A 22,631-nucleotide genomic window follows, 5' to 3' on the forward strand; every position below is an offset into this window, starting at 1 on the left:
CCTTCAGTTTTACTTTAGCACTTTTAGGTTCATCCCACGGTTTATGGAGTCACCTTGTTCTATGTATCCAGGTCAGATTTTTGAAAGTTGACGAAAAAGCACAATGTGTTAGTCTACCAGCTAAGACCAACTAATTGACCTCTGAATTATTCAAATGAAACACTTTTCCATACTGCTTTTTATTCTCAATGATGATCATCCATTGTCTTGCTGAGTATCCATAGCACTTAACAAGCTTTTTTAAATTGAATTTAAAATGCGTGCAGCAGCTTTATTAACTTAAGTAAAGTTGGCCGCATATTCACAGATTCAAGTTTCCCGAGTCAATAGCTCCTGAGCTAAACGCTCTTATTGCACAAATAACACCTCTTTTTTTATCGTAGTAATGTAGAGAGGCAGACACAACGCAGCTACAACCCAATTTTCCTCAATATCAGCTTTCCTCCACGTTGAACAAAATACACAAGTCTCTATGTGCAAACACCTAAGAGACAGATTCCAAGGGACCGTCTGCAAAGTGCAAAACCCGAAAAGCAAATACTAAAAAGTCAATAATTTCACTGTAATACTGTCACACTGATGTCCTGATAGTTATACTACAACACTTATTTAGGGGAAATGTCTTTTTGTTTAATATTTATGAATTTTCATAATAAAAAAAAAATCAATAACTTTACTGTAATACATTGTACTGTTATGGATTGCTTACCAGACGACGTGAAGTCTTTTGTGCAAGGCTATTTTAACTTCACGACTCGTGCAGCACGATATCCGCGCTAACTTCACCACTCTCGCAGCACGATATCCGCGCTAACTTCACCACTCTCGCAGCACGATATCCGCGCTAACTTCACGACTCGTGCAGCAAGATATCCGCGCTAACTTCACGACTCGTGCAGCACGATATCCGCTAACTTCACGACTCGCAGCAAGATATCCGCGCTAACTTCACGACTCGTGCAGCATGATATCCGCGCTAACTTCATGACTCGCCCTTTGCAGCACATTATAAATTCGCAAATTTTGAACACAGCACTGAACATGGCTAATGTGTCGTGTTATCTATTCATGTCTAATATCATTACCATGATAGAAAATAATATGGTTACGTTTTTCAGTGAATATATTTATATTACGTATTTATGTAACGAATTGGATCACAGCATCAAGTATTTCTATAGGAATCTGCCTGATTAAGTTAAATGCATAACGTGAAGAAAAACAGAATGCAAATTTCACATCAAATCACGCCCCGGAGTAAGAAAAGGCGCTTTGAGGATAGATTTGGACTGTAGTTAATGTCAGTCTGCTACACTGACTCAGGAATACAGTTTCGCTTCTGATCATCATCACTGTACCCCGCAACATTGTATATCTGCTATAAATGGACTTTTGGTGCAACCCAGATGAGGATGGGTTCCTCTTGAGTCTGGTTTCTCTCAAGGTTTCTTCCTTATGCCATCTCGGGGAGTTTTTCCTTGCCACAGTTGCTCATCAGGGACAAACTTACTTACAAAGAACATATTTACGTTTAATCACCACATTATCTGTGTAAAGCTGCTTTGAGACAATGTTCATTGTTAAAAGCGCTATACAAATAAAAATGAATTGAATCAAATATTTTTCTGTTTTGTCATGAAATCACCATCGACCCACAGAAATGTTTGGTTTTAAACAAACTTCTGTATGAGCCTCGATGCTTGGTAAATGGTTTTGGAAAGTTCTCGGCCTCATTACCGTTAAAAGTGTAACGTTGACCCCTAACATTAACGTTATTTTACTGAAGTAAAGTATTATACAACAAAATAACCTAACAAAAATTATACAAATGCTCACAGACCTATAAAATGACGCAAATTACAGAAGAAATGTAAAAATAACTCACCTCACTACAACTAGCCACGTGAAACAGCCCTCCTCTGATCCAAAACGATGGTAATGGCGGTCTAATGGCGCATGCGCAATGCACAGACTTCAATTATTATTCAATTTTTATCAAAATTTACTTGGTATTTTTAGGACTATGTGCAGTGACTATAAAAAAAAACTTAAATAATACGATAAAATATCTAATAAAACTTACTAGTTCCACACAGTTCATTTTGTACATGAATTCATTGTGTATTTATTTACAATTCTACTTAGGAAAAACTAGTATTCAATAAATGTTAATATTACTATGTAGAAATTATTAGGGTTAATCTAATATATTTTACTACACCAAAAAGTTCATTTTTAGTGTGAGTACAATTGTGCTATAAATATAATATCTGAATTTCAAGTATATTTTGAATGCATTTAAGAGTACTTTTTCACCTGGGTCTGCTCTCCTACTCCGGTTACACCTCCCTATTTAAAAAAATTCGCTCGTGCACGCAGGCGCTGATGCAACCTGTAAGTTTGCTGCTGCTGCACAGTAAAAAAGCTCTTATGTGAGAATAGTTGGTGGCTCTTAAAAGAGCCTTTGTGGGTCTGGATGTTATCGTGGGAGAATATTTTTAACTGTTAAACTCGACGGCCAGTGCATTGTACAAATTGTATTTCAATACTATATTTCCATCTCCATTTAGGTGCACTTCATCCTGGTCCAATTGCTAGAGACCAATTCCACCATGCCAAATGCATCGCATGCCCAGTTCCGCCATGTACCCGGACATCGCACCGTTTAGCCAGCGCCGTGTTCTTTCTATTCCATATCCGCTAGCAGCGGTCTGGTGCCTCCAGTCCTGGCGAGGAAGGATTTCTGAGAACATGATTTTTGTGTTGGGGAATAACATGTGGGCTTTTCTGATGTCTGACTTCATCCGGCACATCAGATCCACCCTATTAGTACCAGGACATCCGATGCTGTTCCCACCGAGGTGAATAATCATTATATCTGGGTCAGAGTCAGTGGCGGCTCGTTTCTCATGGAGAAGCGGCAACAGGTGCTCCCATCTTCTCCCTCCTTCTCCATCCCAGATGATGTCACAGTCCAGGCCAAGATTCTCATCTAGCCTGTGTGCTGACAAATATGTTCGCAGTCTCACGATGATCGAGCTTCTGATGATCCACACTCGTGGTCTTCTGCCATGATTCATGGTGCTAATCTGACCCTTACAGTACAAACTGCATGTATTTATAGCACGTCTTGTCTGGACCAGCGAAAATCTGATCTGCAGTAGCGTGCACAGACCTGCAGTGGGGGAGGAGTGGAAGGACCAAAAAGGGCACAAAAAAAAGGACAAAAATATTACTTCAATAAACAAAAAAATCTGTACAAAAATACATTTGGTTAACTTATTTATAGAATTGCCTGTATTTAAATCAGTATTTGTCTATCTGCTGTCTTTTTAAATATTTAAATGACTTCATCACGATTAATTGGAATGTCTCGCTCAATGGAGCGCAGCCGTAGTTCAGAAAGCCTCTCTTCATTACACAGACTGGATTTTACAAGTTTTAACTTAGAAAATAACCTCTCAACTGTAAAAGTAAAGACAGGCAATGTTGCATACATGTTTAGGATTTCAGAAAGAGAGGGGAAAACAGACTCAATCTCATTGTCTTTTAGGCACTTTAGCATTTCCTGCACATTACTTAGGATTTCTCTGTTCTTCTGTTCTTTCTTTTTCATTTTGTAACCCACATGCTGCAGCCTGAACTAAAGCTAGCTTCAACTAAAGGCCCTTTTCTATAGTTGGCCCACCTCACCATACTGATCATATGGGTTTCAGTGGCTGAATGCTCATGTGAAGTTGTCAACTGGAGGAAGGCTGTTGAAAAGATCCATGTTCTCCACGCAGTCCTGGCTTTAAACATGTCTTCTGTCAAAAAGACAATGACAACTGTTGCAGTACATGGCATCTTTTTCCAGAGAATACTCCAGCCATTTGTTACCAGCATACCACTGGCTCTGAAAAGACAGTCCTTGTGGATTTTTCGGAAAGCCATCTACTGGCTGACATGGCCCAAGAGAGCAGCAGAACTGTATGTAGTTGCTATTAACCTGTATTTTAAGCTGATCAACACGAGCTGGGTCTGTTGGAACCTGTAAGGCCAACAAGGATTGGTTAATGTCTTGTTCACTTGTACCCTGAATCTGGTATTTAATATCTGCTCCTGCAGCTCCTTCCTCTGTTATCTCTCTATCCTTTTTTTGACTCATCTCTTGTTGTACCTCCCTTTCCATCTCTTCCTCACTGAGCCTAATGTCTCCTTGTATTTCCTCACTTTCTTCCTTTATTGGCTCTAACATCTCCATCTCTCTCACTTGTCTCAACTGCTTTCCCTTGAATCTCTTCAATACTTTCCTTATCTGAACTGCAGCTCTCTATGAAAAACAAATGGCCATATAATGAATGGAATTAATGGGGACTCCATTTTGGTCCCCACTGGCTTTCAATATATGGACAAAACAAATCTTGTAAATATTCAACAGAAGAAAGTCATACAGAAATGAAACATAGAGATGATTAAATAAGAGAATAATCAATTTGTGTGATTTATTCATTTAACAAAAATGTCTCAAGTATTTTTTAGATTGTAATATAAGTAATAGCTTACTAGATAAAAAAAACAAACAGTACCTTCATTTTTATTCTCTCTCCTCAGCCAACTTGTGAGAGAGATGCTACCTTTAGCTGCTTCAGAGTGTTCCTTGTGTTTTTTTTCTTTTGATCCTTTCTTACCTTGGCATTCTATTAAATCTGTTGATAGACATTTTTGCTTGATGTGCGCATTCTATAAGATGAGAACAGTGAGAATCAGTAAGTTAATCATGTTGAATTCATGTTTAGTTTTGTTGATATTGAAAACTTTATTTGTATTACATGGATGAAGCGTTAGCGATCATTAAATCAAAGATATAAAATGTGTTTAGTGTTAGAGTTATATATAGAATTAGATTTAATTTCACTAAATGCATTTCCTCGAGCTAATGACATGAGCACATGCTAAACTATGCAGTGCCTATTAATGGCCTTGGATTAAAAAAATAAATAAAGACATGTCAATGTCAGAAACCTGGCAGCAAGCGAGTAATACTTACATTATAATTAATCATAAGTCCTGTGCTACCACATTAGCCAAGTTTAAAACAACATCATGGTAGGATAAATGTCCATTTTCCACGTTACCCGTCTGCTGCTCTTGTTTTGAAAACTTGCGGCTAAAAGCGCTGTACAGGTAAATCCGCTTTCCGCCGCGTAAATATGGCCGCCTACATTTTTTTTGTGTGTTATTTATTATTGTTACTGGCAAATGGTATAGAAGTGTATTGTTATTTATAATAATACTACTACTGATAAGAGACAAAACATGCCAATGGCCAACTAATAAACGGTGTGTGTGTCTCTTTCTTAACAGGAAGCAGCGACAGCAGCACGAGTTATCGCATAGCGAATACGCCGACCCTCTTCCAAAGACTTTCTAAGGATCTCTACATGCCGAGGACACCGAGATCCCACCCGCCCAGACAGGTTGTGAGCTCTCCTCGGACGGAACGTGGCTGCGAACAACACTTATTTGGGGTGGCGCTACGTCGGAAGCTCCGGCAGACGCGGCGTTAAGGACTAATTTACATTCCGATACAAAATTGCACTTCTTTTCCCCCGGCTCTCCTATACACCACAAATAAAGATACGTGATTTTCCTGACATTCAGCTCTCTGGTGTGTGTGTTCATCCCGTCGCGCGAGCAAGGCGCTACTATACATATATACACCCACACACAATCAGAAATATTCAACCCCCTCACCTCAATAGACAATACAGTGATGATGAAAGATAATGAAAATAAATGAAAGAAAAAAAAAACTCGTGAAATAAAATACTTATTGATACATATTTAAGTTATTTTGACAACAGAAGTTGATTTAACTTTGAAGTTCAAATGAAAATTGTAAGTCTTGTAACACATTAGCATTTGCAGTATTATTCAACCCCCAGCTTCAGTACCTTGTGGAGCGCCCTTTAGTTTTTATAACTTCTAACAAGCGTTTTCGATAGAACATGAACAGAACTCTGTAGTTTTATCCAAATTCCTCCTGGCATATTCTAGTCGACTCCTGATGTTCCTTGAGGTCAAAAGTAGAGTGCGTCTTGGGGTCCGGCCATGAAGTCCTTGATTATTCAGTGCATGTCTTATAGTTGCCACTGAAGCACTTGTACCAGCCTTCATCATGTCATCCTGTAGCTGTCTTGCAGTCACACAGGGGTTTTTCCTAGCTGTCCTGACTAAGTTGTTGAGGGCCCTTTGATGAAATTGTGAGCTTTCTTCCACGGCCAGGCAGGTTTGCAGCTGTTCCATACGTTTTAAACTTCCTTATAATGCTCCCAATGGTGTGAAGTATGTATGCTGTGTGTGTGTGTGTTGTGATGTATGTATGCTGTGTGTGTGTGTGTGTGTGTTTATTGTGATGTATGTATGCTGTGTGTGTGTGTATTGTGATGTATGTATGCTGTGTGTGTGTGTGTGTGTGTGTGTCTACTGTGATATTTATTGTGTGTGTGTGTGTGTGTATGTGTGTGTGTGTCTACTGTGATATTTATTGTGTGTATTGTTTGTGTGTATGTGGGGTGTGTTTATAAATTAAAAAGTACTGAATTTACAGTTTCTTTTTCTTCTGTATGTGTGTTAGACTTAGGCAGCAGGGGAAGGAGGCCGCTCAACTTTCTCTGGGATTTTTCCGGCGAGCATTTGATGTGCGTCCGAGTGATAAGATGCTGGGTCGATTGAAGCGATCGGAAAAGGCTATGAAAGAGCTGTACGTATCTGATGAACAGGAGGAGTTTGTAAACGGGCTCAACAGTGGTTTAATGATCTATAAAGGGCTTTACGATCAGCTGTATGAGCATCAAAAAGATGGCGTGGCCTTCCTGTACAGCCTGCATAGGGACGGGCATGTCGGCGGCATCCTTGCGGACAACATGGGTTTGGGCAAGACGGTGCAGGTCCTCAGCTTCCTGTCGGCTCTGTATGATGCCAAGCAATTCAAATTACACGCTTCTCGTCATGCCCACCTCCTTGATCAAGAAATGGCTAAATGAATTTAAGCACTGGACCCCTGGCTTTCAAGTCAAAGAATTTCATGGCAAAAACAAATTGGAGCACAGCCGGAACCTGGAACAAATCCAGCGTAGGGGTGGAGCAGTCATCACCACATATCAAATGCTAATTAATAACTGGCAGCAGCTGGAATCATTCAGAGGACATGAGTTCTTCTGGGATTACATCATTCAAGATGAAGCACACGAGATCAAAAACTCATCAACGAAGACTGCGATGAGTGTGAGCTCAGTTCCGGCACTGCACCGCCTCCTGCTCACTGGCACACCGGTTCAGAACAACCTGCGGGAGATGTGGGTGCTGTTTAAAGTTTAAAAAGTTAATAGAAATTACACATCCCCTTGAGTATTAAACACAAGGTTCACACACACGTACCCTCTCTGTTTCATCTCCTGCTGCACAGCTGGCTACAGCTTTTGATGGTTGTTCCAGCTCAGCAGTTACCTGTGCAGATTCACAATAAAGTGCTAACACTTCCCCACATACATGAAAAACCTTTTAAACAATAAACTGTCCGTTCATATGAATTTAACAATGTTGCACATTTTGGGGTACAACATTCACATCAACATGCTTAATATTGCTTCGAAAGGATTTGGAGTCAAATAACATTTGAAAATTGAGTTGAATCTTTAAATACCTTGCTTCTCCATGGCCAGTCAGAATCTCTGTAGTTATAAGTAATCTCTTCCCCAGGACTTATATCCTTTAGTGCAGATAAGCAGAGACGGGGCTTTCCATCCACTCTGTTTTCATTTCATCATTTGAAAGACATTATTTACAGCAATATACATACCACATTCTTTTTCCATTAAAATGAAATTTAAAGAAAAACACTTCAACTGCAGAGTGATGGAGTCTGTGCCTTCTTTCAGATTCTTGTTTAGTAATGACATCCCCTCGATATTCAACAAGAAAATCTCCCTTTTGAAAGTGGCGACAGCTGAAGACTCCTCGACCTACCAAAGAGCAACTTATTTAGGAAAAAGTATAAAACAATACTTAAACATAATTATTGAGCTTGTTACTCACCTTTAAATAAATTTATGTATTTTATTTCAAATCCATCTTTATCTTTAAACATGGATGAAAAATATGCAGCTTCATCTTTCAGACTTAGTTTAGCCCTCCGGGACCTTGTTGCTGTTTTTATCTGCAAGACACCGAGATGTCTTTTCACTTTATAACAGATTTTTTTATCATTATTATATGATCACTTATCTAATAAAGTATCAGTTAATACTTTTGTTGTATAGGGTTTAAATATGAATAGGGATTATTCTATACTGTGTCAGTAAATAGTACAAGTGAAACAGGAAAACATCTTGGATCATTTATTTTTTTGTTTTGTTTAGTATTTTTAACATAATCAATGTGAAACAGACTGCTTTTCTCCATCTCAACTACATTGTTTCTGTCACCAAAGAGAAACAATATGATATCAGACTTTTATATACTGTAGGTAAAACCTCTACAGACACCTACAGCAATACTACTAATTAACAGCTCAGACTGATAGACTGCTACCATTATGCTGGAATTTTTTTCTATTTATAGAATAGCCTTTATTTGTCACATATTACAGCACAGTGACATTTTCACATATCCCAGCTTGTTTGGAAGTTGGGGTCAGAGCGCAGGGTGTCAGCCATGATTATAGTGCCCCTGGAGCAACAATGATTAAGGGCCTTGCTCAAGGGCCCAAGAGTGGCAGCTTAGCTTAAAACCCTGAACTTTATCAGTAACCCAGCACCTTAACCACTGAGCCACCAATCCCAAAATTAATCTAGTAAACTACAGTATTAAAGTATGCTCCAGTCATTTTTCATACACTAACCTCATCACCACACCATCTGGCATCATGAGCTCATTAACATGAATTATTTGATCAACATTTTCACCAAAACACACATAATACAAGCTGCTTAGTTATAGCTTATATTTAATTGACTGATTATTAGGTAAAGCAGAATTAAAGTTGCTGTTAAATAAAGACAAATAATTATTCAATTATACATTTTTCAATCCTTAAGATTTGTGCAGAAACTCTAGCTAAAGGCTAACATGTGACCAAAGCTAGCCTACTTTTATTACTAATGTGATATAAAATGAAACTTGGCTAAAACAATAAATTGAATTTTTTCTTCAGTCGTACCTTCAGCGTCTTCATAATGATGTTCTCTCCACGTGATGTCACAAAGCTGAACCTGAAGTGTGTTAAAGGTGTAAATAAACTCTAGCTACTGTCACAGAGATAAACAGTGGTCATTTCTTCATAGTTAATATCAAGTAAAAATAAAACTCAAATTATATGTCACTACTATCAATGTCAATGAATTACATTTACAATCAAAATTACAATTGAAGGTTTATTTCTCACATACAGAACCAAACACAGTGTAGTGAGATGATTGACTCGTGTCATACAAATCTATCTATCTACTCTTCTACAGCTTCTACTATCATGCAAATCATACTTAAATTTTTATTTTTTACTCTGGTAACATCATGCACTATATATCCTTTAATAATCACCACATATGTAGCATATTTAATGATGCATATTTGCATATTGCCAAATATAATTAGAGAAAAGAACTGGAATTTGTTTAATTCACAAATTACCTTTTTTTTATGTGCCTTCTTTTCCATAAGGTTCTTTAGACATCATCCACGCTAGTCCTCCAGGGTCGTCCTCATTCAGGGCTGGTCCTAGTCCATGTGTGCTTCTAATCTGTGGACATACAACAGTGTAAATAATAATGAGCTCTTCTACATTGCAGATATTTTAAAATGTGAAGCACATGTTTATGCCCAAAATATATTAATCTTCTTCACTAAATCTATTTTACTTTTCTTTAAAATGTTATGATACTTATTACATAGACAATAATAAAAACAAACTCAACAGAGTCCATGCCAACTGAATTATAATCTTCATCAAAGCCACTGGTGACAGAAGTGAAGCCTGTTCTTCACTCAGTCTAGGTGTCATCAACTCAGACCTCATAATTCTCAAACTCTGAAATACTCTGTAAACACACTCACAAACATGCATCAGCCCGAGTCCTTTTCATCTAGTATTAGCTTGAGGTTTACTGCAACTGCACTAACAATGTAGAGACACTTAGCTTTAGACAGTGTGTTTCATCTGCCAAAATGATATCTACTGGACCACTCTGAGCTCCTCATCCATCTGTTGAAAATAATACAGTATTTTTTAATTGTTAATTACTTATTAAAATAGTACTTAACATTTAAACGAAACATTTTACAGCTAGTTCCAATTCCCAAGCAAAAGACCTACAGAGAACCTTTCTTCCCATTTTATTAACAAAACATCACAGTTGCCCCGAGTGCTCATCAGGGATTTAATTCTTCATTTCTGTAGAGCTGTGGGGTGACCATGTCCATTAAAGTAAATAAACCAGAAATACAGAAAAAACTTGAACTTAACCATCATCTTGCATCTTTGTGTCCGCACAAGGGTCTGCAACTGGTCTTCTGGTCATCCTACGCTGTGGTTTATGTATTTAAGAATCATAAAGTCAGCTATATATATGCTTGAAATGACAATGTTTTATCTGGTTTGTTGTGATTCTTACACGTGTCGTTGTTGCTGTGTCGGCCTGGTCTTTTGGTCTGCAATACATTACCGGGGGGGCATTCCAGAAAGCAGGTTATGTGACATACCTGGGTATGTTTAAGGGTAAGTTTGTGGATAACCTCAACTTTCGGTTCCAGAAACGGAGGTAACTTTCTGGGTATGTATGTAACCATAGCAACTGACTCTCTGAAGATAACCTGCTCGGGAGCAGGTTATGTTTCAGTGTAACTTCGTTTCAGAAGGTTGGTGAGCATGGCGTGCCCTTTTGATGAGGATCCTGTGGACGTAGAAGCACAAATTATACAAGGTTTTTTTTTGTCGGAAGAGGGTTATAAGGCCGCGTATTGATGTTTGCATACCCTAATAAATATTTAAAAGGAGCGTAATCGTTTTTCAAAAGATTCGTTAGTTTACTAAACACGTCTTTTAAAACCGCGCGGTTCTGCACTTAGCACCGAAAACATTCTGTGCATAGCACTTAGGTTTTTTGCGTCTGGCCATTTTTTGTACAGTGTGGGCGATTTAGAGCATGTGGGAAGGCAACTGTGTGTAGAGCCGTTCGTACAGTATGTCTGGCACTTACAGTTCCCTGGCCCTAAACCTCTGCTTGTCATTAAAGACGAATTCCACAGATTGGCAGGTTTGTCTATGACGCATATTTAATATTTAGTCATATTATTTATATCTATACATGTATTCATTATGCACACACACTTCATACTTCCATAACTTTCTGTTTCAGGGTTTCCAAATGTAATTGGGTGCATTGATGGCACTCACATTCCTATTAAAGCTCCACCAATAAATGAGGGAGACTGTGTTAATAGGAAATCTATTCATAATATCAATGTGCAGGTAACAATTTAATTTTTTCCCTTCTTAAAATCATTAAAGTCATTACTTTTTCCACTAACTAGGTAATATGTGAGGCAACCCAAATCATTACCAATGTCGAGGCAAAATGGCCAGGATCTGTGCATGATGCCAGAATTTTCCACGAGGCATCATTATGTCAGACATTTCAGCAGGGTATGTTTTGCTTTATACAATTGGTTTTTTTTTTCCTTTTTACTATATTTGTGTTGTACACTTCAATCATTACAGGACAGTACAATGGTTACTTTCTGGGGGACAGAGGATACCTTTGTCTGCCCTACTTAATAACACCCTACCCTGAACCTGACCCTGGACCACAGACACGCTTTAAAGGCTCTGGCTTGGAGAAGCTGGTGTTGGATCTGTTCATTTATTTGTCAAAAAGAGGGAGGCTGATCGGATATGTAGTTTTGAAAGTTTCCTTTTTGCACAGAAAGCATAGTAGCCATATGCAGAGATTTGATGCCCTAACAGCACCAAGGAGTAGGGAAACTGAGAAAGGAGGCTCCTTCAACCTCCAGACAGCTTAAGCTGGGAGAAACTAAGATATAAACAAAGTTGATCATGCAGTGTTGACGTTTGTGATGCAGAGTCTCCAACCCTTAAGTGTGGTAGAACAGCAATCATTTTAAATGTTTTTGTATGATCTTCAGCCTAACACCACGCCCATGTCGAGGACCACTTTGTGACATAAGCTGAATGATGCGGCACTTAAGATGAAGACTGATATAAAAGAAAAGAAAGAAAAAAAGTCAGGGATCATTTTCATAGCAGTGAACAAAGATTGTTGGAGGTCAAGGAGAAGAGGTTAAATCGGCATCACTGGGCACTGGGTTGATCCTAACAGTCTGGAAAGGTTCTCAGTACACTAGCATGCAGGCTGCTCAAAAGGCCCACACACTTGACATTCTGAATTTGTCGTATAGAACAATGTTTGAAAGACTACATACAGGTTATTTTGTGTATATGGAGAACAAGATGAAAACAAAAACTCTGCTTTAAATGACCCTGAAGATGAGATAAATGGTGAGGACTTTGTAGAGGTCACAGCTGTTGTAGATGAACCCCAGATACCATGATGTTCTGCATGTACGGTTGGTCACGGAAATTCTAATATTCCTAAGAACCATAGTTTTTCCTCAAATCACACATTATAGCCTTCTGTGTTTCAGATAAACATTATAATTTAATGCTAAACTTTTATATGCCACAGGATTTAATAACTTTGCCTCACTTTTCCCACACCTTAATTTCACCTCAATGTTCTTTCCCACCATTGGTGAGTGAACATCCTCTTTATCCTGCTTTCTCATGACTTTAACTGGTGTCCCTTTTGACTCCATTGGTGCTGCTGTGTACCTTTAGCACAGTTCCTAAAACTTATGATTAACCTCATATCATATGGCCTGTTTTCTTTAAAGCTGTTTCCATACTCATGCTTTGTCTTATGTGTGCTCTCAGATGACATTTCATGAGCATAGGCTTTGTGAGTCCTTTTAAATTCTACCACCAAATTGCGTGCAGGTGTAATCAATCAGGAACTGGGTGACTGTGAACATGGAACTGTAGCTGAGGTCTGGGGAATGTAGTCCACGGCAGCCATGTTTGTAGGCGGCAATGACTCCTGGGAATTGCGGTTTGTGGTTTCCTGTGTCATGACATTCTCATTGTAGCTTGTGGGTGGCAATCGTACTTGTAACAGAAAGCAATTCTGGTGCAAATTACAAAGCTTTTATACAATGTCAATGTACATTTAAAAAATAATAATTACTGTGTGTGTGAGGGAATTCTGATCATCATCAGAATAATGTTTTGATATTAATCCTCTTTGAAGCACTTCTACTGAACTATATGATGCTGACCATGAATCCACAGAATAGACAGAGAATTACAAGATACAACATCTTTTCAGCCATAAATCCCCCTTCCTAAAGTATAGAGTTCAACAGTAGTTGAAGCTGCACCGTTTACCACATCAACCCTCATTCTTTTTCCATCTTTCCTCTTCTTTTCCATCCTCCCCCCATTCATAATAGCACTTACCACAGGATCCACCCCTGAGGCACACCGTGTTTATAGTGATATTACAGCAAGCACTTTTCACTAATCAGTTTTATTATAGAAACTATAGGAAGGGATACAAATAATTGATTATTCACACGCTTGCATGGAATAAATTATATTAAAAATTGGTTAATAAATAAATAAACCCATTCCAATTACTTATGGGATACAAGCAGAGGACTGATCGACCTGCAGCTGGCTGCTTCTGGCAAGCCTACAATTTTAACCAAAATTATTAGAAATAATGACAATTTATTCTATTTAATGTCAAACAAGGCACCTGAAATGAAAAAAAAAATTTAACCCTAACTCATAACCCTACCCATAATATTGTAATTTTTTACCCTACCTCTAACCCTGACTTATAACCCCACCCCCTACCCCTGTTATCCTAAATTATAACCCTACCTCTAACCAAGTAACCATAAAATTATAATTCTACCTCAACCCCTCTAACCCTAATTTATAACCCTGACCCTAACCTGCAACCCTATTTTATTACCCAACCCATAACGCAGTAACCCTAAATAATAAGTCGAGTTTATTTGTATAGCGCTTTTCACAACAGACATTGTCTCAAATCAGCTTTACACAAATCAACAGTGAAGGTGAACGGTGTGCATTTATCCCTGATGAGCAGCTGTGGTGACTGTGGCAAGGAAAAACTCCCTTAGATGTTATGAGGAAGAAACCTTGAGAGAAACCAGACTCAAAAGTGAAACATATCCTCATTTGGGTGACATCAAGAGTTTGATCATAAATCTTTCAACAATACAGAACACTGGAGAGTGAGAACTAACATGAGCACTGGAGTATAAGTATATATATATGGGTATATATATGGGTTATAAAACCAGGAGCTACTGAGCTCAACATTTGAACAAACTTTGTAACGTTACTTCAGATTAACAATAATGTAGACTTTTTACACACAGTTATATTGTAGTTTGGAAAATTAAGTTACGACATGATGTGAACTCACCCTGAGAGACGGCGTTCTTTTAACGGACCATGATGCTACAGCCCACCGGGATTTGTCCCATTAACGTTATCTGTTACATCAGTCTAGTTAACTTACAATTGCTGGACTAACTTAGTCGTTAATTTCTGCATTTAACTTTCTCACACGTGACTTTATATGCCCACCACCCAAGTAAATAACAATGACGAAGCCAACTCAGCGGTAATACAGCCCCCCCCCTTTATATATGCTCGGGCACACTAACATTACGCTAAATACATTTTTAAGTTGTTGCGCTGTAACAACTGAATTTTAGCTGAACATTCGGTGGTTTGAAAAAATACAGTCACCGTGATGCTAGAAATGCTGACGCCTTTCAGAAAGTTACCACAGAACAGCACTGCTGCAACAAAATGTAAAAAAAAAAAAAAAAAACACGGCCAATATGTAATTACATTTAGACAACTGACTACATACCAGTTTTTACGGAGTCTTACGGTGGTTTTAGTCAGTTTTTAGTTTTCCTGTGACCAGAAAACTCAAACTGGTTTCTCGTCGTTGAGCGTTGTCCACCTGACGTGATCACAAAAGCCGGGACACAAAAAAAATTTATTGGAAGTTAGTAATCGTTTTGGTCTTTAAGACTAAGAAACTTAATTGCTTCATTCTCAAATATTTTAATGTGCCAAAAACATTAAATATATAAAAAATATAATTAGTTGGTTAAATGCTTATTATTCTTAATCAAATATACTAAATTCATTAAGTAAATTTTATTTTAAAAAATCTCTGGTATTTTTACTCATTAATTTTGGTATAAATGATATTTAGAGATTACATGATTAGGGTTACATGGTTAGAAATAGTGCTATAAATTAGGGTTACAGGGTTAGGGCAAAGGGTAATAAATAAGGGTTACAGGTAAATAAGGGTTGGGTCGTAACTCCTACATGGATAAAAGTGGGGAAGGGCTATAAGTTAGGGTAACAGGGGTAGGTGTATGGTTAAATTAGCAGTAACCCAGTTTGCTTTGTAGAATTAAAGAGTTAAATTTATATTAGGTTTGTAATCTAGCGTACCAGTGTAGATTTATTTATTGCTAGAGACTGAAAGTACTTTTGTACGTCGCTCTGGATAAGGGCGTCTGCTAAATTCCACAAATGTAAATGCTATAAATTAGCATTTTTAAAACAAAATTAAACAAGGTTAGGCTTTAGGGTTGGTGTAGGGTCATAACCCATACATGGATGAGGTGGGGTAGGGTTATACATTAGGTTTACAGGGTTAGGTTAAGGGTTAGATATTAGGGTTTCAAGTTTAGGGGTTGGGGTAGGTTCAAAACTCTTACATGGATAAGGGTGGGCTAGGGATATACATTATGGTTACAGGGTTAGGGGTAGGGTTATAAATTAGGGTTACAGGGTTAGGGTTATTTATTTTTAATGCCCCTTCCATCACAGGCAGACAGACATAAACAGCACATGTTTATGACTGCTAGAGCGCTGATAGATACTGTGTCTCAGCAGCAGTTCCCTTTAGGCTGTGGATGGATAACGCTTTGGTTTTTTAATTATTTCTCCTTCCATGGGGTTACAGGAAAAAGTAGCAAAGTGGGAGTGAGCAATCAGATGGAGCAGCATGAATCCTTATACACATATTTCTCCTCACCTCTCGACAATAATCGATGATTCTCCCGTGGGACAGAATGAGTTAGCGTATTGCTTTAAAGCGGATTTTTTTTTTTTTTTTTCATTTCAGGTGCCTTGTTTGACATTAAGCAGATTAAATTGTCATTATTTCTAATAATTTTGGTTAAAATTGTAGGCTTGCCAGAAGCAGCCACCTGCGGGTCGATCAGTCCTCTGCTTGTATCTCATGACTAATTGGAATGGGTTTATTTATTTATTAACCAATTTTTTATATAATTTATTCTATGCAAGTTGTGAATAATCAATAATTTGTATCCCTTCCTGTAGTTTCTATAATAATACTGATTAGTGAAAAGTGCTTGCTGTAATATCGCTATAAACACTGTGTGCCTCAGGGGTGGATCCTGTGGCAAGTGCTATTATGAATGGGGGGGAGGAGAGAAAAGAAGAGGAAAGATGAAAAAAGGAAGAAAAATGAGAGTTGATGCAGTAAACGGTGCAGCTTCAACTACTGTTAAACTCTATACTTTAGGAAGGGGGTTTTATGGCTGAAAAGAGACGGTGAATCTTGTAATTCTCTGTCTATTCTGTGGATTCATGGATCCTACAAGTCGGGGTCAAATGGTTCAGTAGAAGTGCTTCAAAGAGGATTAATTTCAAAACATTATTCTGATGATGATCAGAATTTCCTCACACACACACACAGTAATTTTTATTTTTTTTTTGTACATTGACATTGTATAAAAGCTTTGTAATTTGCACCAGAATTGCTTTCCATTACAAGTACGATTGCCACCCACAAGCTACAATGAGAACGTCATGACACAGGTAACCACAAACTGCAATTCCCAGAAGTCATTGCCGCCTACAAACATGGCTGCCGTGGACTACATGCCCCAGACCTCAGCTACAGTTCCATGTTCACAGTCACCCAGTTCCTGATTGATTACACCTGCACGCAATTTGGTGGTAGAGTTTAAAAGGACCCACAAAGCCTATGCTCATGAAATGTTATCTAAGAGCACACATAAGACAAAGCATGAGTATGGAAACAACTTTAAAGAAAACCGACCATATGATATGAGGTTAATCATAAGTTTTAAGAACTGCACCAAAGGTACACAGCAGCACCAATGGAGTCAAAAGGGACACCAGTTAAAGTTATGGAAAATGCAAGGGAGAAAGCAGGATAAAGGAATCACTAAAATAGAGGATGTTCACTCACCAATGGTGGGAAAGAACATTGAGGTGAGATGAAGGTGTGGGAAAAGTGAGGCAAAGTTATTAATCCCTGTGGCATATGAAAGTTGAGCATTAAATTGTGCTTATGATCATATAAAAATACAGAAGGTTATAATGTGTGATTTGAGGAAAAACTATGGTTCCTATGAATATTAGGAGTTCGGTGACCAACCGTATGGTTGGTCACCGTGGTTCTGCAACCATGCAGAACGTCATGGTATCTCATTACGGAAAGAAACAGGACTTTTGGCCATGAAGCCCAGTGGAACAGCAGCACTGCTTAGAGAGATGTTTCAGTAAGAATATCTGACAGCTGGTCTGCACATTCTCTCAGCAAATAAACATTTTATAACGGCTGTTGCTAAGTTGCTGCTTACAGCATGTTCATCTACAACAGCAGTAACTACTACAAAGTCCTCACCATTTATCTCATCTTCAGGGTCATTTAAAGCAGAGTTTTTCTTCTTGTCTTGTTCTCCGTATACACAAAATGGCTTCAAAAATCTAACCTGTTGTCTGTAGTCTTTCAAACATTGTTCTATACGACAAATTCAGAATGTCAAGTGTGTGGGCCTTTTGTGCAGCCTGCATGCTAGTGTACTGAGAACCTTTCCAGACTGTTAGGATCAACCCACTACCCAGTGATGCCGATTTAACCTCTTCTCCTTGACCTCCAACAATCTTTGGTTACTGCTATGAAATCGATCCATGACCTTTTTTTGTTCTTTTCTTTTATAATAGTCTTCATCTTAAGTGCCGCCTCATCCATCTTATGTCACAAATTGGTCCTCGAAATGAGGGTGGTGTTAGGCTAAAGATCATACAAAAACATTTTAAATGATTGCTGTTCTACCACACTTAAGGGTTGGAGACTCTGAGTCACAAACTTCAACACTGCATGATCAACTTTGTTAATATCTTAGTTTCTCCCAGCTTAAGCTGTCTGGAGGTTGAAGGAGCCTCCTTTCTCTGTTTCCCTACTCCTTGGTGCTGTTAGGGCATTATATCTCTGCATATGGCTCCTGTGCTTTCTGTGCAAAAAGGAAACGTTCAAAACTACATATCCAGAGATCAGCCTCCCTCTCTTTGACAAATAAATGAACAGTCATGTGCATTTAGCATGTCAGATGTGAGCTACGGAGTCAAGTTTATTTCTATAGCACTTTTTACAAGACATGGTCTCAAAGCAGCTTTACAGAAATCAACAGGTGAACGCTTTGCATTTATCCCTGATGAGCAGCCGTGGCGAGTGTCACGAGGAAAAACTCCCTTAGATGTTATGAGGAAGAAACCTTGAGAGGAACCAGACTCAAAAGGGAAACCCATCCTCATTTGGGTGACCAAGATTGTGATTTTTAAATCTTTCAACAATACAGAGCACTGGAGAGTGAGAACTAACATTAACACTGGAGTGTAATGTTCTTTCTACAGTCTTCTACAGTCATTTGTGGTTATAAACTAGGAGCTACTGAGCAACTCATAAAATAGCTCAACATTTGCGATCATCACAGATCCAACACCGGCTTCTCCAAGCCAGAGCCTTTAAACACACCAGGAGGTCCAATGTCAAAACTCCACACATGAAGTGGGATCCAGCTGGCACTGGTATGTCTCTGGGTGGTATGGAAAGTTTGCGAGCTCTGCATCTATTTCTTTAAAGGTCTATAATCTTCATGAGGTGGGACGTGACTGGAGCTGGCTAAACCTCAGGAAGCCTAATTGAACTAACTGAAGCTTGTTTATTAATGATGCAGGACATCCACCTAGTAATGCATTACAATAGTCTATTCTGGAGGTCATGAAATGCATAGAGCTTCTCTGCATCAGATATAGATAACATGTTTCTTAGCTTTATTATTTCTAAGGTGAAAGAAGGCTGATAAAATTTGGGAAGCACAGTCCTAAGAATTACGTGATTTTTTAAAAATCTCTGGCGACAATAAACAATCCGTCAGGGTGTGTGTTTTGTAGTTCGCTAATAGTCCCGTAGAGTACATAGAGTGCTTCCTTAGCATTAGCGCTAGGTGCTATGTACACTCTGAGCACAATAGTGGTGTTGAATTTCTGTGGTAAATAAAGGTCTACATCTCACAACAATAAACTCCAACAGCGATTAACAGTAGGTAGAAACAAGCAGAGTTTTTACACCATTCCGTATTGATGTAAACACACAAATCGTTGCTGTGAGTCTTACCGCACAGAGCTGCATTTGAATGGCATCCAGCTGAATGGTGGAATCCAGAACTCTGTCGCTCAGCCACGTCTCGGTGAACACAAACTCAGCAGTGTCTGTACTCAAGCCGAGTAGCTTGTTGGTAGCTTTCCTGGTTTAAACTCCGAATGGCCTGCGGAAAGAAGCTACTCCTCATTCTGTGTTTGCTTTCGGGGAGCGGAAGTGTTTCCCTGAACGCAACAAAGAAAAGAGTCCATTATTGGGATGGCTGAGGTCCTTCACAATCTTCCCGGCTCTGGTCTGGCACCACGTGCTGTAGATGTCCTGCAGGTTAGGGAGCTCGGTGTGGATGGTACGTTCAGCTAAACGCACCGCCCTTTGGAGGGCTCACCTGTCCTGCATGGTGCTGTTCCCGAACCAGGAAGTGATGCTACCCGTCAGAACTCTCTCAATGGTGCAGTTGTAGAAAGTCTTTAGCACCTGAGAGGGTAAGCGTCTCAGATGGTACAGACACTGCCGGGCCTTCTTCACCAAGACAGGTCGTGTGTGATGTGAACACCAAGGTGCCGGAAACTGTCCACTCTCTCCACTAGGGTCCCGCAGATGTTTAGCGGTTGGTATGACTGCTCCTGCTTCGTGCTGAAGTCCACGATCAACTCCTTAGTCTTGCTGACGTTCAGGAGAAGGTTGTTCATCTGGCACTATCTCTCCAGGTTTTTAACCTCCTGTAGGTAGGCCGTCTCGTCGTTGTTGGAGATCAGGCCCACCACAACAGTGCCGTCAGCAAACTTGATGGTGGTGGAGTTGGAAGTGGCCACACAGTCATATGTGTGTAGTGAGTACAGCAGGGGGGCTCAGAACACAACCCTGGGGAGCTCCAGTGCTGAGGGTGAGGGTGGATGAAGTGTGTTTTCCCACCTGTACGGCTTGTGGTCTGTTAGTCAGGAAGTTAGAGATCCATTGACACAGCGGCAGGCTGGAGTCCCAGGACCTCCAACTTAGAGGTGAGTGTGGAGGGAATTATTGTGTTTAAATGCTGAACTGTAGTCCACAAACAGCATCTTTTGTGTAATTCCTGTTTCTTTGGTCCAGGTGGCTGATTGTAATGTGGAGAAGATGGCAATGGCGTCCTCAGTTGAGCATTTCTGACGGTACGCAAACTGTAGTGGGTCCAGTATGTCTGGTAGTGAGGCAGTGATGAAATCTCTGACCAGTCTCTCAAAGCACTTTATCAATACTGAGGTAAAGGCTACAGAGTGATAGGCGTTAAGGCAGGTGGGCTGGGGTTTCTTTTGGACAGGAACAATGGTGTTCCAGTGAGAGGTTGAATATCTCAGTGAACACCGGTGCTAGCTGGTCAGCGCAGGCTTTCAGAACCCGACCCATGATGCCATCTGGTCCTGCTGCCTTTCTGGTATTCACGTCATGCTCCGAGATAGTGAATGTGTTTACCTCTCCGGCTCTCTTGGCGTGCACGCTGGTTGTGCCGCTAACGCCGTTAGCGTGGTTAGCTGCAGCCTTGAAACGAGCGTAAAAGGTGTTTAGCTTGTCTGCCAGAGAAGCGTCCGCATCCACCATTCTGGAAGATGGTGTTTTATAGTCTGTTATTGTCCTTAGTCTCTGCCACAGCCTCCGAGAGCCACCTTTTGGAACTGTGACTCTAGTTTTCTCCCGTAGCGCCGCTTTGCATCCTTCAAGTCAGTCAGGAGTCAAGAAGCTTTTATTGTCATTTCAACCATATATAGCTGATGCAGTACACAATGAAATGAGACAACGTTCCTCCTGAACCCAGGTGCTACATACAACAGTCACAGAACAGAAGAACACAGTGCCAGGAACTAAGATCCTCGCCACATAAAGTGCATGTGTGCAACTGGTGCAAACAGTGCAAAAGACAACACAGGAAAGTGCAAGACAACACACAATACACAAAATATAAAAATAAAAACAGCAATAGCTCCGCCAGTAAAACCTGTCGTGACAGAATAAGGTGCACAGTAGGAGAAAAATGTAAACAGAGAAATGTAAACAGAATTGTGCAATTCTACAATAGCAGCAATCAAAATAAAGTGAACAGTGACCAAAGGATTTGGACATAATATTGTGCAAAGAGAGCAAGTCCCGGAAGATCAGCAACAAACGGCATGTAAACATTTTGCGATAATAAAAGGTGTGAATGGTGCTGAAACCTGGGTGTGCGAAGTGTGTGTGTTGAGTCCGGTTGTACAGATCAGTCACTCAGGTGTGTGTGTGTGTGTGTGTGTGTGAGAGAGAGAGAGAGAAAGAATTCAGTTCAGATGTTTGTTGAGGAGCCTGATGGCTTCTGGGAAAAAACTGTTGCACAGTCTTGATGTGACGGCCCGAATGCTTCGGAACCATTTCCCTGATGGTAGGAGGGTGAAGTGTGTGAGACAAGTGTGTGTGTGTGGTCATCCACAATGCTGTGTGCTTTGCGGATGCAGCATGTGGTGTAAATGTCCATGATGGAGGGGAGAGCGACTCCGATGATCTTCTCAGCTGTCCTCACTATCCTCTATAGGGTCTTGCGATCCGAGACGGTGCAGCTTCCAAACCAGGCAGTGATGCAGCTGCTTAAGATGCTCTCAATGGTCCCTCTATAACACATGGTCAGGATGGGGGTACGGAGATGAGCTTTCCTCAGCCTTCTCAAGAAGTAGAGACGCTGCTGGGCTTTCTTGGTGATGGAGCTGGTGTTAAGTGACCCAGGTGAGGTTGTCCCCCAGATGAACACCAAGGAATTTGGTGCTCTTGACGATCTGCACTGAAGATCCATCGATGATCAGTGGAGAATGGTCACTCTGTGTTCTCCTAAAGTCAACAACCATCTCTTTTGTTTTGTCCACGTTCAGAGACAGGTTGTTGGCTCCACACCAGGCTGTTTAACCGTTGCACCTCCTCTCCTCTCGTTCTTGCTGATTAGACCCACCACGGTCATGTCATCAGCAAACTTAATGATATGATTCGAGCTGTGCGTTGGTGCACAGTCGTGAG

Source organism: Silurus meridionalis, chromosome 23 (genome assembly GCF_014805685.1).
Source record: "Silurus meridionalis isolate SWU-2019-XX chromosome 23, ASM1480568v1, whole genome shotgun sequence".
Classification (NCBI taxonomy): domain Eukaryota; kingdom Metazoa; phylum Chordata; class Actinopteri; order Siluriformes; family Siluridae; genus Silurus; species Silurus meridionalis.